The sequence below is a fragment of the Tupaia chinensis genome, unplaced genomic scaffold, assembly GCF_000334495.1.
Source record: "Tupaia chinensis unplaced genomic scaffold, TupChi_1.0 Scaffold000275_1, whole genome shotgun sequence".
Taxonomy (NCBI): domain Eukaryota; kingdom Metazoa; phylum Chordata; class Mammalia; order Scandentia; family Tupaiidae; genus Tupaia; species Tupaia belangeri.
The window spans coordinates 8,453,273-8,468,026 of record NW_006159757.1 but is presented as its reverse complement, the minus strand read 5'-3'; the positions used below and the strand labels follow the sequence as shown (position 1 = coordinate 8,468,026).

Here is a 14,754-nt window from a genome sequence, read left to right as displayed (position 1 = left end):
AAATACACAAACTGAAGCCTTTGCAGGGGGATATAAAATTTGATAATAATTTCAGACAATTACTTCCTAGGCTCTTAGACCATAATCTACATCCATGATACCGCTCCATGATACATATTTTTTGAGGTTATCTGTACAAGGGCATTTTTTGTCTCACAGAGGTTCGGAAACACTTTCATTTTATTTTTTTAAAGAAGCATCAAAAAATTATGATTCAAGAACTTGAAACCCTAATGTAACAGGCAAAGCCTCATTTTTACGAAATATGAAACACTCTGTGTGTCTTCTACTTCTAATAGCTCGTCAAGAGATGCCACCACTAAATCATGCTCCTGCAGTATTTCTGGGTAGCTGGACACTGCCCACTCGATCCTTGCTGAATGCTGCACAGGAGTGATGAGCTTCATGTCTTGCACTTCCGGCATTCCACTTAAGCTTGGGATTGAGGAGATCTGTAATTTGATACCAGGATGATTCTGTGGTTCTGCCTTGGTTATCTGGGGTACTGCTACAACCTGTTCCCTCTCTTTTGGAGAAAGACAAGGCTTTTCAGATTCCATCTTCATGACCAGCTCTTCTACTGATGTTTTATTAGTTTCAGCAACTAAACAGTCAGAGGTTATTTCTGTGCAAGCCAGGAAGACAAGTGATTTAATACTTAAGCTAAAATTCATTAAAATAAAAAAGTCATACATTCAATGATTTCCCAGTGTTCCTAATGGACTCTATATACTAGATCATGATTAATAGCCAACAACTTGGCTTTGCAGATCCAGAATTTAGCGAATTTTTCAGCCTCAGGAATGCTGGACAATATGGTAAATATTTCATTAGAAAATACACCCCCTTCAATGAGCTGCAGACATTCGCTCAGAGTGTTGTTAATTTTGCTGGATAGTTAAAGTTGGGCTTTCTTTTCCTCCTCTTTTTCAGTGCTCTTCCAGAATGAAATATTCATTTCCTCTATTATTTTTCTTTTTGTTTTAAGTTCCATAGGAGGCCGTTTATAGATTTTCCCCTTAGATTTCTGCCATTCTAGTTGTTTCCTTCGGTCTTCTGTTCTGCTGTTGTATTTATTTCCATTGGTTCCATCTGCACTAATGCTTGGGGTGCTTGGAATAACTGAATTAAAGTTGGCAGTTGTCAGATGAGACCTCTGGCTTATGGCTTTTGATCTCTGAAGTGCACATGATCTTGGAGGTCTAAAATAAGGTTGAGTGGACTTCTGATTTTCCTTCGCATTTGGATGTTTGTTACCATACTCACTCTGAGGCAAATTGGGGTATATTCTGGGTTTAGAAGTTTTTACTTTCTGTTCATTAACAAGGTATGACTGTGACTTAGTTTCTTTTAGTTCTTTGTATTTACTCCTACTAACCTTTATGTCCTTGACCACTGGCTTCTTTAATACTTGAGTCCTATTAAAGGTCTGAATATGGTGAGAGGGAACTGTTCTTCAGTGTTTTTCTCTTGGTCTTGTAAGACCTGCTCCTTTAGACAGTTGCTGTGACTTTACTGGTAGAGTCCTGATTTGTGTTTCTCCAACAAGTTGCTTATTAACTCTGTCTTTAAGAACAGCACTATTCACTGAACTTTTGCCCATGGCTTATTTAGGAGCCAAACTTCCCTTGATTGGATTATGAGAGTTAGTCTTTGTCTTAGTTATGGCACATCATTCAGGATCTGGCTTTCAGGTTCTAATAAGGTTTGCGGCAAGTTCTCTTTGTTCACCTCTTTCAAAAAGATATCCGAAGATTGGTTTTCAACATGGGTACTGTCCACAGAGTCTATACATTTAGCATTTCCTTGATCTGTTACTTGCTGCTTTATAGGTTTCAATTCCTGCATATTGAGTAACCCCACAGGTTTTCTTGACAGTTCTCCTGCAGTGGATGATCCACCTTCATGCAGCTGATGAGTCCTGCTGGAATACTTACCGTTTGGCATCAAAGAAACACATCCTGAAGTCAGCCCTTTGCCCACAAGTTTTGGTGGCTCCAACTTTGGCTTCTGTGACCCTGTGATATTGGCTGTTCTGGGCTGGAGTTTAATGCTAACGGGCTGTGTGGTTTTGACAGGCAAGACAACATGGCGAGTAACATCCTTTTTTGGGTCTAATAGTAGATTTAGGAGGTGGTGGATTCGGGCAGTAATTCTTGGCTTTTAGATAAGGCTTGGTGTTTTGGTTCTTTAGTTTTCCCTTGGCTGCAAGGTATTCTTGGAGTTTTCTCTGCTGTTCTTCTGCGGCAGCAGCGGACCCGGGCCGCACCATGACTCCTCAACGACAATTTTGCTTCTGATCCTGGATTTCTAAGACTGAGAAGATTGGACCAAATCATCTTTAAGTGTCTTTCCAGTTGAAACAGTTTCTGACCTAGTTAGGAACTCAAACCATGCATCCTTAAAGAGTCATACACCACCAGAAGGTCATACATGATGGATAGGGATAAATCCAGATAAGAGAAGTGCTTAGAAAGGAGGAGGATGTGTTTAGGAAGGAGGAGGAACAGAGGAAGAGCCTGCTGGTTGAGAGCAGAGGCAAGAACTGTGGAGTGTGAGGTATGGGGAGTGGTCTGGAGAGGACCAGACTCAAGAAAGGTTCTGGCATCTTGAGAACCAGCAGATAGCGTAATGGCTATGTCGCTGGACTCCCACGTAGTCGACCGCAGTTCGCGTCCCAGACCCGGTGGCTTAGAACTCACACCGGGCGCGTGTGCGTGCGTGCCCAAGATCCTGAGAGGAGAATGGAGGAGAAGGGATTGCGGCGTGACCATCCCCCCTGGGGGGTGATTTCTCACTTTTTGTCTCTATGTCTCTGCCTGTCTGGCGAGCACACGCACCCTATAGCAAAAACCTCTCAAAAAAGAAAAGAAAGGTTCTGGCATCTAGTGGGAGGCCAATAATTTTATTGGCATCCCTCACCATGCTAGGCTGTTCTGTTGTTAATCTAAAAAATACCTGAGAGGCCAGCAGGTGGCTTGGTGGTTAAGGCGCTGGACACTCCCACATGGCTGATCATAATTCGAGTCCCAGCCCCAGTTGCTTGCTTTCTCACTTTCTCCCTCTCCCTCTCCCTCTCCCTCTCCCTCCCTCTCTCTCTCTCTCTCTCTCTCTCTCTCTTGTCAAATTAAAATAAGAGAATAAATAAATAAAATTAAATAAATAAAAAATACCTGAAACTGTGTGGTTTATAAGAATAGAAGTTTATGGACCAGCAGGTAGCATGGTGATTGGAGCACTCAACTCTAACATGGTTGGCTGCGATTCAGATCCCACACCTGGTGACTTGCTTTCTCACTTTCCCTCTCTATCTCTCTCTGGTGAGCACACATTTCTTACAGCAAATTTTAAAAAGATGATGACAATAAATAATATTGAATAAATAATTCTAAAAAAAATAGCAAGTTTTCAGCTCAGGTTTGGTGGTCCTATGTCAGGGGCTGAATCTGGTGAGGGTCTTCTGGCTTGATTATAGCATAGTGGAGGGCGGGAGCTTTGGGAGAGCAGTGTGTGCCCATGTCGTGGGTGTCTCATTCTCTCTCCTTGTAAACTCGCCAGGCTTCGGTCATGGGGGCCCCATTCTAATTAATCACAATTTCCTTCCAAAAACCCTACCTCTCAACACCATAGTTGAATTATGTTTCCACCCTCTTAATCCCATCACAACCCAATCTCAACACATGCATTTTAAGGGGGCATTCAAACCATGGCACTCACTCTGGCCTCAGGAAACTAGGCCAGAGCTTCCCTGCCCCAGGCTGGCTAGGCTCTGGCCTGCTACACAGAACCACCTCACACCTGGGCAGCTCAGAGCTCCACTGCCAGGGAAGCCAAACTTCATCCTGTCTCTTTCCCACCAGCAGGAAGCTAAGATGGGCTCAGAATGACCTAGTGTGGGTCTCAGCTCAGTGGGGGAACCAGTATTCATTTCACACTGCCCATCACAGCCATTTTGGTAGAGGTGGGAGCAATGAGAGCCAGATGGAGCAAGAGGCAGGAGGGCTACTAAGCAGACAGACCAACAACACCCCTTCCCCTCACTGCTTCCACCTGTACTCAGGCAGCTTATTTCCCAGCCCAGCTGGGATGAGTCAATGAGCCTGATGTCATGGTGGCAACTAGTGAGGCCAGGGAACCACCCTGTGACCTGGCAGCATCAACATGTCATTTTTCCAAATAGTCAGAAGCTCCTTGAGAATCGGCATCATGCTTTTTAAACTGTAGTCCTCTGGACCTGCACTGGGCATGATCAATGTTGGTTGATAATGAAAGGAATGAAAGTGAAACTGCTCAGAAAGGACCCGGAGAATCCCCCTAGATGTGTTTTATGATCTCTATAGCAGTTAAAACAGTGTTAACCTATCAGCACCTTGAGATCCATTAGAGAAATGTAACATTAAAAGAATCCAAGCAGGTGGTGTAGTGGTAAACGTGATAGACTTCCACATGGCCAGCTACAGTTCAAGTCCCAGATTTGGCAGCTTGAAAATCATGCCTGGTGTGTGTGGGGGTATGCCCAAAATCCCAAGAGGAGACTGGAAGAGAAGGGACTGCGGCATGGCCATCTCCCCTGGGGGGTGATTTCTCATTTTCCCTCTCTCTGATTGGACCACAAGGGGTTGTGATCAATGCTAGGCAGATTTGGAATCATGTTACTGCATGAAATGCTATTCTGGGAGGTGGTTGAAAGAGATGTACAGAGGTGTAACCATGAAAATTCAGAGGCTGAGAAAGGAGGCTGCAGAGTGGGAGAACTAATAGGGTAGGGAGGGATCATGAAGTCCTGAGGGCTGGAGGTGGTCAACCTTGGGACATGTGGAACCAGGGCCAGTTATCCTGACTGCTTCCTCCCCATATATTTGTGCTGATGGCATCGGATGAAAGGAAAGGGAGCCACCCCCAGCCACTCATCTGGGTCCATCTGAACCCGTCCTTCATTACAGGATGTAAATGACTATAACAGCCCAAATAGAGCCTTTCTTTGGACACCTATCACAGTCTGATAGAGATCAGAGCCTTAAATCAAAGAGATTAAATTACAAGGAAAGCAGGTGTCACCTGGGACTGCATTTTCCAAGTCATCTGAAAGCCAGAGGGGACCTGCCTTTATTCTAAACATGACTAAAGAGCATGAGGATCAGAGGGAGGGTTGGGATCTGAGAGAGAGAGAAGGGAAGAAAAGAATACCCATGGTGGATGGTTACTGTTGGGATTTTGGGCCTGCTGACACAACACATGTACCCAGTGTGTTTTTCAAGCTTTGGGTCTGAGACTCAGACGGTATGGTTGGCCATGTGGGATCTAGCTTCCTTAATCATGAGGCCACTGGCTGGCTCTTAGTTTTGAACATAAAAGAGTTTTAAAAATAAAAAATAAATTTTAAATTTTAAAATAGAAAAATAATGGGACATGGTGGTTAAGGGCGCTGGACTTCACATGGCCAACCTTCAAGTGCAGGACCTAGCAGCTTGCTTTCTCACTTTTCCTTCTTTTTCTCTCTCACTTTTTCTCACTATGCCTCTCTCTGGACAAATAAAAATAAACAAAATTGTTAAAAAATATGAAAAATTTGAGCCAGCAGGTGCTATGGTGATTAAAGCACTGGACTCCCATGTGGCCAACTACAGTTTGAGTCCTGGACCTGGTGGCTTGCTTTCTTGTTTCCCTCTCTCTGTTTCTCTCTGGTGAGCATATGTGCCCTGTAGCAAGTATAATAATGATACCTAAAATTAAATATAGAATTATTTTTTAAATTTAACTTTACTGATTGATTGATAGATTGATTTTAATTTGACCAGAGAGGGACAGAGCAAGAGAAACAGAGAGAGAGAGAGAGAATAAGAGAGAGAATGCGAGAAAGCAAGCCACCAGATCTAGTACTTGAACCGCGAGCAGCCATGTGGGAGTCCAGGACCCCCAACCACCATGTTATCTGCCGTCCTTAAATAAATAATTCCTGGGACCAGCAGTTGGCATAATGGCTATGTCCCTGGACTCCCATGTAGTCGACCGTGGTTCGAGTCTCAGACCCGGTGGCTTAAACTCACGCCAGCCGCGTGTGCGTGCGTGCCCAAGATCCTGAGAGGAGACTGGAGGAGAAGAGATTGAAGCGGGGCCATCCACCCTGGGGGTGATTTCTTGCTTTCTACCTCTCTGTCTCTCTGGCAAGCACACGCACCCTATAGTAAAAACCTCTCCAAAAAAAAAAAAAAAGAATTCTTTAAAAAAAAAATAGGAAAAAGTGGACCAGCCAGTGGCATGATTGTTACAGTAGTTGGAGCCACATGGCTGACTTTGTGGTTCGAATCCTGGACCAAGTAGCTTGAAAAAAAAAAAAAGAAAGAAAGCATGAAAGAATAAGGATAGAAAGAAAAATAAAATATATGTGCATGGCAATACAATATTTGTGTTTTAAGGTAAGTATTGCCAAAGAATTTTAAAAATATATTTATTGGGTAAAAATGTTATAGTAAGCTAAGGTTAATGTATTATTGAAGACAGGAAAACATTTTCAATACATTTCATACAGTGTACAGTGTTTATAAAGTTTACAGTAATGCACAATGACATTCTAGGCCTTCACATTCACTCATCCCTCACAGCTGACTCACCCAGCACAACTTTTAGTCTAGCAAGCTCCATTCATGGTAAGTTCCCTATTCAGATGTACCATTTGTTGTCTTTATTTTATTGCGCCTTTTTTATGTGTAGATATGTTCAGGTACACAAACACTGTTGTGTTACAACTGCCTATAGTATTCAGTACAGTAGCATACTATACAGGTGTGTAGCCTAGGAGCAACAGGTATGTAGTAGGCCATACCATCTAGGTTTGTGTAAATATACTCTACGATGTTAGCACAACAACAAAATTGCCCAATCATGATTTCTCAAAAATGTATCCCCATCATTAAGCAACTCATGACTGTACTGAAATGAGGATGGAGACAAGAGTGGTGAACACGGTGGTTGCAGTCCCAGCCCCAAGGAGTTCGTAGTCCAGCATGAAAAACAGATGTTGCACAAGCAGTGAGAAATAGGACACGGAGTCCAGGGGAGACAAGCAGGGTTTCATGGGAGCATGTGAGAGGAGACGCTTGGTCAGTTTACACTCATGGTTCCATCCACATCCATGATGCTCTGATGAGTTGGGTTTCACAATCACCCTATTTTATACATGAGGAATCTGGAGGCTTCAGAGGTTAAATGTCTTGCCCAAGGTTACACCAGCAATAAATGGCAGGGCTGGACTGAAATAAAAGTCTGTTTGACACCCAAATCTGGCCTCTGTTACCTTTCTGTCGAACATTACAGAAGTCCAACACAAACTGTCTTAAACAGGAAGAGAATTTTGAGATTTCAGATTCGCAAAGTCTAAGTGTAGGCTTCAAGCATGGTTGAATGCAGGGGCTGAAACAGAATCAATGGGGCTCTGTCTTTCCAGATGTTGAATGAGCTCTCTTGAGTGGCAGGATTCATGACCACCACAGCTCAGGACCGTGCTGGTAACCTGGAGAAGGTTTTCTTGGGTTTTATTTATTTATTTATTTATTTTGGGGGGTGGCCTCATTTTGATCACATCCCCATCAGGGAGCCTCTGGTGACCTAGGCCTGGCCTGGGACAAACTCTGGCTGGTAGCAACAGCACCCCCACCTAAACCACACAGAACTAGCTCCTCACAGGAAGAGAAGAGATGCCAAGCAGGCAAAAACATGTGCCCACCATGGCTTTGAGCCAGTCCTTCTAATGTACAATTCCTTGTGTCATTTCCCAGAGCCCAAAGTGCTAGACAGTCTTATGCATGTAGGAGAGAATGCCCATAATGTGCATGCCTATAATGTTAAGGGTGGACCTTCTTTGTGTCACAGGATCACCTAGCCACTAGTATTTGTTCATTCCACAAATTTTTCTGCACACATTGCTCAAGTTACATTGTGCCGGGCCCTGGAACTTTAAAATGGCACAGGCCCTGCTCTTAAGGAGCTCTTGTCTAGTAGAGAAGGCAAGCTTGTAAAAATCTGGAATAAAAACATACAAACTCATCCAGAACATATAAAGGACTCTTACAGCTCAGCAACTAAAAGACAAGCAATCTAATTAGAAAATGAGTAAAAAGCCTGAGGGTTGTGCAGTGGTAGAAACACCGTGATCTGCAGGGCTGACCAGTGTGAGAAGGTTCCAGGTTTGCATCCAGAGACCTCCCTGAGTACACCAGTGCATGTGTGCCCATGATCCAGGGTCAAAGCCGGGGGTGTAACGTAGCATCAAGACCCTGTTGATCCTGGGATGCTGTCTTACTATCTCTCTTACTTGTGGAAGAAATAAATAAATAAACATTTTTTTTAAATGGTCAGAGAACTTACCTAGACACTATCCCAAAGAAGACAAAATAGCCAACAAGGAAATTAAAAGGTATTTAACATTACACTAATGATTAGGGAAGTACAAATCAAAACTACAGTGAGATACTATCGCATACTCAGTAAGATGGCTATTACAGCAAACAAACGTGGAGAAATCAGAACTTTCGTACATTGCTAGTGGGAATGTAAAGCAGAACAGCTGCTTTGGAAATATCTTGGCAGTTCTTCAAAAAGTTAAACATATAATTACCACATGATCCAGCAATTCTACTCCTAGGTATATACCCAAAAGAATTAAAAGCAGACTCATATTCTGTACATCAATGTTCAAATGGCAGTGTTGACAATGATCAAAAGAGAAAGAATCCAAATGTTCATTGCAGATGACCAGAAAACAAACTGTGTTCCCATATAATAAAATACTATTCGGCCATTGCGGCCAGCAGGTGATGTGGTAGTTAAGGCGCTGGATTCCCACATGGCCAACCGTGGTTTGAGTCCTGGACCTGGCAGCTTAAAAATTATGCTAGGCTTATGTCTATGCATACCCAAACTCCCAGGGTGATTTCTCACTTTCCCTTTTCTGTCTGTCTCTGGTGAATGCATACTCCCTATAGCAAAAACCTTTAAAAAAAAAACAAACCCAAAACATAAGATATTATTCTATCATAAAAAGAAATGAAGTACTGGGACCAGTGTTTGATGTAATGGTTATGTCATTGGAGTCCCATATAGTCGATCGCGGTTCAAGTCCTGGACCTGGTGGCTTAAACTCACGCTGGGTGCGTGTGCATGCATGCCCAACATCCTGAGAGGAGAATGGAGGAGAAGGGATTGCGGTGTGGCCATCCTCCTTGGGGAATGATTTCTCACTTTCTGTCTCTGTCTCTCTTTCTAGCGAGCACACACGCCCTATAGCAAAAACTTCTCCAAAAAAAAGAGAAAGAAATGAAGTACTGATATATAATATAACATGAATGAACCTTGAAAATATTATAACTGAAAGAAGCCTGAAATGTCCAGAATAAGTAAATCCATAGAGAGAGAAAGGAGACAAGTTGGCAGGGGTCGCGGGGGGAGGGATGGAGTCTGACTGCTTAGTGGGTATGAGAATGTATTTGGGGGTGATGAAAATGTTTTGGACCTAGATAGAGGTGATGACTGCATAACACTGTGACTGTACTAAATGCCACTGAATTGTTCACTTCTAACAGTAATTTTCTGTTACATGAATTTCACCTCAATTTAAAAACAAAAAGGCATGTGAATTTGTATGTAAGCTGTAGATAGCACACAAAAAATGCAAGCCAGAAGAGGAGTGATTAACTTCATCTGTCAGGTTGGGAAAGCCTTTCTGGGCAATTCAGATTTTCCCTGGTGATATTAATATTTTGTCTGAGCTACTGAGGCGAGTGCACAGGGACCCAAAGATCGTGTTTCCTTTGAACATGCTGCCCTGCAGGAAGACTCGTGCTTTTCCCATGGAAGCAGGTCTTCATTTCAGGGTCAGATCTCAAAGTGTTGGTTGTGTTTGCTGAGGCCATTGTCAGCCTGTTTGTTACTCTGATGTAGAGGCACAGATAAAGGGCGATTATCAAAGGACTGCGTGTTCTCTGCCTGACCACTCTGGGTCTATGCAGCATCCCTAGAGGCAACAAGTTTACTGGATGGGAACAAAGGTGCCATTGTTGTGTGGATAGAAAGTAAAATGTTCTCTGCTGGCACTGAGAGACAGGAAGAAGACTCCCATTTCTCTCTCTCTCTCTCTCTCTCTCTCTTTGGGAGATTTTTGCTATAGGACGCGTGTGGTCACCAGAGACAGAGAGAGATGGAGAGGCAGAAAGCAAGAAATCACCCCCAAGGGGGGATGACCACACTGCAGTCCCTTCTCCTCCATTCTCCTTTCGGGATTTTGGACACACATGTACCCACCCCCAGTGTTTTAAGCCACTGGGTCTGTGGTCGACTACGTGAGAGACCAGCGACATAACCATTACAACATCTGCTAGTCCCAAAGACTCCCATTTCTTCGAGCACCTCAGGTCATGTCTGAGGATATGTGAGCCACAGTGTCCACTTAGATCCATACTACCTGTTGCAGAAAGTGGGGAAATGAGGGCCTTGGGACATGGTGGGAGTCCTCGAGTATTCATGCCTTCATGCCTTGTCCAAAGATATCAGGCCAAGCTGGATAGGACATAGGTTTGCCTGAGTCAATACCATGTGACTCTACAAGTTGGATTGGAAGGATGCAGTGTAGTGAGCCTTCAGCCTATGACAGCCCATCAAATCCCCAAATGATGAATGGATAACTAAAGGTGGCATATCCAGGTGATGTGGTGGTTCAGGCACTGAACTCCAACATGGCTGACTGTGGTTCTAGTCCCAAACCTGGCAGCTTGCTTTTACACCTTCTCTCCTCTATATCTCACTCTCTCTGTGTCTCTCTCTGGTGAGCGTGTGTCCCCTATGGCAAATTAAAAAATAATAATACTAAATAAAATTAAAGGAATAATTCTTGTTAAAAAAAATTTTAGGGGGCCGGCAGGTGGCATGATGTTTAAAGGTGCTGGATTCCCACGTCTGACCATAGTTTGAGTCCCGGACCTGGCGGCTTGCTTTCTTGTTTTCCCTTTCTCTCTGTGTGACTCTGTTTCTCTCTGTGTGACTCTGTTTCTCTCTCTGTGACTCTGTCTCTGGTCAAATTAAAAACATAATAATAACAAATGGAATTAAATAAAAAAAAAAACTCTTTAAAAATTTTTTTCTTTTAAAATTTGCTAGAGGGTGTACATGCTTGCCAGAGAGAGACAGAGAGAAACAGAGGGAAAATTAGAAAGCACACACACACACACACACACACACATACCCTGCCCAGCAGGGATGGCCACAATCTCTTTTGCTCCAACCTCCTCTTGTTTGTATGCACACATGGCTTTTCAAGCCACCATGTCTAAAATTCAAACTGCTCAGTTGGCCATTTGGGATCTAGTTGCCTAAACCACCAAGCCACTGACTGACCCCAGAATAGGCCAATTAGAGAGACAGAAATAAATTAGTGACTTGGGGTAGAAGACAGGGTAGTGAGGGTATGGTAACCAGAGGATACGGGATTTCTTTATGAATGATGAGGATGTTCTAAAATTAACTTGGTAAAGGTTGCATGTCTGTGAATATACTAAAAACCATTGAATTGTACACTTCCAGTGGGTGAAGTGTATGACAGGTTAATTATATCTTAATCAAGCAGATTTTTTGTCTTAAGAGATTTTTGCTATAGGGCACGTGTGCTCACCAGAGAGACAGAGATAGAAAGACAGAAAGGAAGAGATCACCCCACAGGGGTGATGGCCACACCACAATCCCTTCTCCTCTATTCTCCTCTCAGGATTTGGGGCAAGCACACACATGCATACACACCAGGCATGAGTTCCAAGCCACTGGGTCTGGGACTTGAACCACAGCCAACTATGTGGGAGTCCAGCAACGGAACTGTTGTGCCATCTGGTGGTCCTAATCAAGCAGATTTTTTTTTTAAAGTTTTAGGCTGGGGACCAGCAGTTAGCATAATGGTTGTGTTGCTGGACTCCCACGTAGTCAACTGTGGTTCAAGCCCCAGACCGGTGGCTTAAACTCATACTGGGCATAAGTGCGTGAGTGCCCAAAATCCCAAGAGGAGAATGGAGAAGGGACTGCAGCGTGACCATCCCCCCTGGGGGGTGATTTCTTGCTTTCTGTCTGTCTCTCTCTGTCTTTCAGGTGAGTGCCTGCACCCTATAGCAAAAACCTCTCCAAAAAAAAGTTTTAGGCTGGCTCTGTAGCCTGGATGGTGGGTGAGCCAGATCCCACATGGATGACCACGTAAGTTCTGGACTTGATGGCTTTGAAAAAACATTCTGGCCTTGTGTGTACGTGTCCCAAATCCCAAAACAAAAGGATGGGGATGGAGAGAAAGGATTGTGACATGGCCATTTCCCGTACAGGGGTGCTTTCTCCCTCTCTCGTTTTGTCTTCCTCTTTCTCTCTTGTGAGCGTACGCTCCCTTGGGCAATTAAAAGAAAAGGAAAATAAAGTTCTGAGGTCCAGCTCCATAGCGGAGCAGGTAAGCCCTGTGTATACGAAGCCATGGCTAATATAGGGAGTGCATGGCCAACTGCAGTTCAAATCCAGCCCTAATGGCTTTAAAACCATGCAGATAGTGTAAATGGACTCCCATGTAGCCAACTATGGTTCGAATCCTGGACCTGGTGGCTTAAATTCATGTTGGCCGGGTATGTGTGCATGCCCAAGATCCTGAGAGGAGAATGGAGGAGAGGGCATTGTGGCCGTGGCCATCCACCCTGCTTTCTGTCACTCTGTATTTCTCTGTCTTTCTGGCAAGCATATGCGCACTATAGCAAAAACCTCTCAAAAAAAAAAAAAAAAAAGCATCTAAGATGAGATCCTTTTTATTTTACAAGGGGATATTTAAAATTTATACAAATAGGGCCAGCAGGTGGTGTGGTGGTTAAGAGCACTGGACTTCCACATGACTGTGTTTCGAGTCTCAGACCTGGCGGCTTGCTTTCTCACTTTGTCTCTCTCTGGTCAAATTACAATAAAATAAATAAATACAGATAAATAATTCTTTAAAAAAAGAAATATTTATAAAAAAATGTACAAATAGATATTTAAATTTAACTCTAAATTACAAGACAACTGGAGAATCTTAATAATAATTTTTAAGGGGCTGGCAGTTGGTATGGTGGTTAATGGCACTGGACTCTGACATGGCCAACTGTGGTTCAAGTCCTGGGCCTGGTAGCTTGGGTTCTCACTTCCTCTCTCTCTCTCTCTGGTCAAATTTAAAAAATAAATAAATAAACTTGAATAAAAATAATTATTTGAATAATAATAATAATAATTTTGAAATTTTTCTTTCATGACAGAGAGAGAAAGACAACCACTCTCAGCAGGCTCTCACATCACAGTCTTCCACATGGGTAAGACACTGTCCATTATCACTGCGCCACTGAGCCAGTCTTAAAAAGTTCAGAAATTTTGGCCTGGCTAGTTTGCCTGTGTGCTTCGTCATACCCTCACAAAACTAGCTGTGTTTATTTCCTAGAATCTGGTAGACCTCGGCCTTATTAGGAGGGATTAAGTACAAAGTTCTTGGTTAAATGAATAACTAATGAATACAAATAGGAAGAACATATGAAAAACTGAAAACTGTATTTGTGTAACAAGAGTATGATTGAATAAAATCCTTTAAATTGCTTTTAGGCATTATTACAATATTGTTAAATAAAAATTGGGTTATAAAAACTTGTAATTAGGGGACCAGCAGTTGGCGCAATGGCCATGTCACCGGACTCCCTTGTAGTTGACCGCAGTTCGAGTCCTGGACCCAGTGGCTTAAAACTCACGCTGGGTGCGTGTGCGTGCATTCCCAAGATACTGAAAGGAGAATGGAGGAGAAGGGATTACGGTGTGGCCATCCCCCATGGTGGGTGATTTCTTGCTTTCTGTCTCTCTGTCTCTGTCTCTCTGTCTTCCTGGCGAGCACACGCGCCCTATAGCAAAAACCTCTCCCCAAAAAAAAAAAAAATGAAAGCACCCTTCATGGGAGATGGTGAGAGATGGTAACACCACACTCCCTCCCCGTAAAATAAATAAATAAATTAATTAATTAATTAAAATAAAAATAAAATAAACCTTGCAATTATACCCACTCAGTGGGATCCTACATAGCAGCTGAAAAGTATGAAGTATATCTATAAAGTACTGACATGGAAAGACATCCAAAGTATAGTCATGAGAAAAAAGAAAGTAAATTCCAAGGCCAGCAAATGGCATGGAGGTTAGGTAGCTGGATCCCATATAACCAACTCCACAGTTTGAGTCCAGACTCAGGGCTTAAAAAGCATGCTGGGTGCTTACACGTGTATGCCCAAAATCCCAAGAGGAGAATGAAAAAGAAGTGATTGCAGTGTGGTTAACCCCCTGGAGAATGGATAATTTTCCCTCTCTCTGTCTCTCTTTGTCTCAGGAGGCAAGCACACATCTGTAGCAAACTAAACAACAGCAACGAAAAACCAGAAATAGTATTTAGCTTTTAAAAATTCTCTAACCCTCACAATGGGAAGAGCAGCTGTTTTATTAAAATAGCCTTTCCTTCCTCTCTGCTAAGTGAAAATGTAAAACCTCCCCAGCTGACTATTTTCATCTGCAGAAATAATAATTTCCTTCCGTTAATCTACCCCTCGTTCTTTCTTGATTCTCTCTTCTTTCTTTTCCTTTTGTTTATTTAAGGGGGAAATCTCTATATATTGTCTAGCTGTATTTGGCAATCAGAAAGAATCGTGACTAAGGAGGAGATGATACAAGAGTAACTGGACTTAGATGCGA

The 14,754-nt window shown here is 43.0% G+C and overlaps 1 long non-coding RNA gene and 1 pseudogene across 1 annotated transcript in view; one reads left to right on the top strand and one right to left on the bottom strand.

Moving 5' to 3' along the window:
* The window catches only part of LOC114008044 (uncharacterized), a 24,342-nt gene extending 22,417 nt beyond the window's left edge, over positions 1 to 1,925 (top strand). Inside the window, exon 3 of the long non-coding RNA XR_003549613.1 lies at positions 1,879 to 1,925. This is a non-coding gene — a long non-coding RNA (uncharacterized LOC114008044). The remainder of the gene's footprint in view (positions 1 to 1,878) is intronic.
* On the bottom strand, positions 149 to 2,296 carry LOC102483351 (cytoskeleton-associated protein 2-like; annotated as a pseudogene).
* Positions 2,297 to 14,754: the final 12,458 nt, after the last annotated feature.